Below are 4,769 nucleotides of genomic sequence, written 5' to 3'. Positions count from 1 at the left end.
TCTTTTTTTTTCCCTCTTTTTTTGTTGTTTTTGAATAACATGAATACAACATATTACAAGAAAATATAAAACTAATTCTAAACTAAACTACTTTGAAGTTGTCATAACATCAGTCAATTATGAAGGTAAGGTTTAGGTTTAGGTTTTTCTTGAAGAAGTCAAACCTATCTTCAAGTTGTGGTTTGTTGAATATGTCTGGCGATTGGCGTTCAGTGTCTACAAACTGAATATTTAGTACCCTTTTTGAACAAAGTACATAATGAAATGGTGTTTGATCGTTATGTGTTTAGCTCTAGAATGTAAGATATGGTTTTTGATTAGACAAATGACATAAGTGTTATCATAATAGTTGGAAATGTCGGATTCTAGGAACCTATTTTAATTTGTCAATTTTTTCGTTTGAATCATCTCTTTCAAGTGAACAAGTAGGATGCATTGGTGTAGCCATAAGTTTGCAATCACCCATCTTATACTTCCTAAGAAGCTAATTTGTATATACCTTGTTGATTTTTCTGAATTTGTATCCCTAACAAGAACTTAAGTTCTCTCCTACGTTAAGATTTTTAACTTAATTTAAAATTAAGAAAATAATTAATTTAGTTTTAAAAATTGTAACCGTCGAATTTTTTTTAATAATTTTAAAATAGCAAAAAAATCAATGAAATTGGAATGCTACCATCAAAATAGTTCTTTCGTTTACTATTCTTTTTCATTAAAGCATATTTTCAATGGCCATTTTGAAAAAGTATTTTGTTCAGATTACGTTTATAAATTCTTTAGATTGATTATGTTAATATTTTGTGGTAGATAAATTTTGCTTAAACCTTTTTCAAATCTTCTATAAATTTTGAACATGTCTTCTTTCATACTTTTTGAAGGCAAATATATTTTTCTCATAAAATAATTTTATGATCATAAAAACTCTAAGTATAAAATGAACTTGTTTCCAAAAGTCTTCCACTTTTTAAATATGACAAAACTTGTACTTTTTATAACAACTTTTCTATGTATTTCTTTGACTCCTTCTATCTTAGGGTTCCACCTAAGTCTAAGTATCATTCTCTTCCCACTTTATCAAATATCTTTCTCCTCCTTTTTTGATTTTATTTTAACGTTTTTTTCTCTTTTTTTTCCTCTTTTTTTTGTTGTTTTTGAATAACATGAATACAACATATTACAAGAAAATATAAAACTAATTCTAAACTAAACTACTTTGAAGTTGTCATAACATCAGTCAATTATGAAGGTAAGGTTTAGGTTTAGGTTTTTCTTGAAGAAGTCAAACCTATCTTCAAGTTGTGGTTTGTTGAATATGTCTGGCGATTGGCGTTCAGTGTCTACAAACTGAATATTTAGTACCCTTTTTGAACAAAGTACATAATGAAATGGTGTTTGATCTTTATGTGTTTAGCTCTAGAATGTAAGATATGGTTTTTGATTAGACAAATGACATAAGTGTTATCATAATAGATGGAAATGTCGGATTCTAGAAACCTTTTTTAATTTGTCAATTTTTTCGTTTGAATCATCTCTTTCAAGTGAACAAGTAGGATGCATTGGTGTAGCCATAAGTTTGCAATCACTCATCTTATACTTCCTAAGAAGCTAATTTGTATATACCTTGTTGATTTTTCTGAATTTGTATCCCTAACAAGAACTTAAGTTCTCTCTTCATACTTATATGAAATTCAAGCTGGATTAATTTAGAGAATTGTTTGCAATCACTCATCTTATACTTCCTAAGAAGCTAATTTGTATATACCTTTTTGATTTTTCTGAATTTGTATCCCTAACAAGAACAAGTTCTCTCTTCATACTTATATGAAATTCAAGCTGGATTAATTTAGAGAATTCTAGGCAAAGAGTGTCATTAGTAGATCCAAAAATAAAGTCATCAACATAAATTTGAATAATAAGAATGTCATTTCCTATTAATTTTCTAAAAAGTTTATTTTGTACTTGTCCTCTTCTCAAAATTATTTTTAAGAAAGAAGTAATAAGTTAATATATCATGCCCTAGGTGCTTGTTTTAGAACATACATATATTTCCTAACTTTAAAAACATGATTTGGAAATTCAGAACTTTCCAAACCTGTGGGTTGTTTAACATAGATCTTTATGTAGTTTAACATCCATTTGAAATAATGTAATGTTAGTATTTGTAGCAAAAGAAAGTAGGATACAAATAACTTCTAACCTGGCTACTAGAGTAAATGTCTCAGTGTAACCTCTTGTAAAATGCAACCATGTGCGACAAATCTTCTGTTGTTTCTGACCACTTCACCTTTTTCATTTAGCTTGTTTCTAAAAACCCACTTGGTTCCAATAATGTTTTTATTTGGTCTAGGTACTAGATCCCAAACATCACCCTTTTAAATTCCTATAACTCTTCTTGCATTGCATGAATCCCTCCATCATTTGCTAATGCTTTATCAACAATGGTAGGCTTAATTGATGACAATGAGCCAAACAAAATGGTGTCTTTTGATGATGATCTTCCCCTAAAAGGATCACTTGCACATCCAATGAGATTAGATGAAGTATACTTCCATAAAGATCTTCCTTCTGACTTATCTTAACTATTTCTAACTTGATCATATTCATCCTCGGAAGATTCTTCATCTTCTGGTTTGTCTGCATCTGCTTCATTTGGTTCTAGTAAACTTATAGTATTCTCAACTTGTTTTGACATTTTAAGGTCACGCTATTTGTCATACAACATAATATAAATCAGATAATAATTAAATTTCATAAATTATATAACCTATATGTCAACAGGTTCAGTTGCACTCTAAAAACCTTGTTATTTCTTCCTTTCTGGTTTTCAAATTATGAATTTTCATATTCTCTTATTAGAGGGTTTGGATGAATGGATTTGAATTCTCATCTAGGTTTGTACCTGATTCTGAGTGTTAATCTGACACTTCTGTTTCTGCTGATGTATCAAATTCATTTGGTATATAATCTAACAATAGGGGAAAAATCTCGTGTGATGTGCAAGAGGATTAGATGTACCGTAGGTCATAAGGGGAACCAAGATAATATTGTTGTGTTCATTATTTTTCTGCAATTTATTTTTGCCATACTCTTTCTTAAAAAGCAATCATTAAACCTCTACAAACAAGAAAATTCCTAAACACCTAATTCATCCAACCCCCCCAGCTGCACCTTTGTTCTTACACAATTTATTTTGGGATTTGTTATTACATGCTCAGTTTTGAATATTTTTGTATGTTAAATAATTTTTAGCTGTAATGTTTAATTTTAAGGATTTTACAATATTAATTCTTTCGAATAATTCATTATTTATAATAGTACCTTATTCTCTTATATATATGTGAAATTTTTCATTATTACCTCAATTGTTGAAACCCACGTAACTAGACATTATATTTTTGGTATTAAAGTCAAGGTGAACCTAGATCGAACTGTTGTGTGGGTTTACATTACTTTATATTATCATTATGTTTATCTATTTTTTTATTTAAAAAAATAAAAACATGTGCTTATAGGATTTCTTGTTATAGTCATAAATTTTGCATACTATTATGTTGGATATTAGGATTGACCAACTCAGTGTTTAATTGGTTGCGTGCATATTTATGACCTATAACAAACGTGGGACAAATGATGCACTTGACGAAGCTTTTGGCTACAAATTTGGAACCATGAAGATAATACAAAGACTCTCCGTCATTTGATAGGACCCTAAGTTACATCGGCAGCAGTCGTAGACCCTCAATATATTGGACTTTTTGAATTTTGAAAAAACAAACCACCACATTTTCGAGGTAGTTTTGATCCCAATTGAGTTACAAGAGTGGTTGCTGAAATTAGAGAAAATATTTTGAGTTATCTGGTGTATTGATGATCAAAAAGTGCACTTTGCCATTTATATGTTAGATTCTGATGTTAACATTGGTGTAATTGTGCTAGAGGAGGTCTACTGACAAAAAGAATACCTATTACTTGGGATAGGTTTAAAGAGAAATTTCTAGAAAAATATTTTCCCCACAATGTTCACATTCAGAAGGAAAAAAAAGTTTATTCATCTTTGTTAGGGAGATACGTCATTTGTAAATAATGTCCCGAAGTTTGACAATATATCTAGGTACTCTCACTACTTATAGACAATACAAAAGATAAGTGGAAGGCAATCAAATTTAAGCAAGGACTAAAGTTAGAACTTCATAGCTTTATCGGAATTCTAGAGATTCTTGACTGCTCCATCTTGGTAAACAAGTCAAAGGTGGCAGAGAAAAATATGTAAACATTGGAAGTTAAGAAGCCGAAGGAGAAGTTTAACTATGGTGGAAAGAAGTTCCACAATAAGGACAATAAGTTTCAGAAGAATTTTCGCCCAATACAAACAATTTGGAAGGACAAGCTTCAATTAATAAGAATAAGGGATGTGAGAAGTGTGGATTCAATCATGGAGATCAATCATGTCCTACCGTATGAATTACATGTTTGAAATGTGGAAAGGATTTACATTTTGATAGATGTTGCAAGAGTTAGGGGCAATGCCAATCTAGTCCACAAAAATAAGGGAGAGTCTTTACATTCTAATGAGAAGAGGTGAAAGAGTCAGATGGTTTTATCAAAGATATGAGTTTTATTAAGAATAAAAAGATTATCATATTGTTTGATTCAGGAGCGACACATTCCTTTATATGTTTGTTTTGAGTGAAATTCATGCAGTTGACTATTTCTCGTCTACCTTTTGATTTATGTGTTTCTACCCCTACCGACAAATAACTTATTTCCTC

Source organism: Cicer arietinum, chromosome 4 (assembly GCF_000331145.2).
Source record: "Cicer arietinum cultivar CDC Frontier isolate Library 1 chromosome 4, Cicar.CDCFrontier_v2.0, whole genome shotgun sequence".
Classification (NCBI taxonomy): domain Eukaryota; kingdom Viridiplantae; phylum Streptophyta; class Magnoliopsida; order Fabales; family Fabaceae; genus Cicer; species Cicer arietinum.
This window is presented reverse-complemented; position numbering follows the sequence as displayed.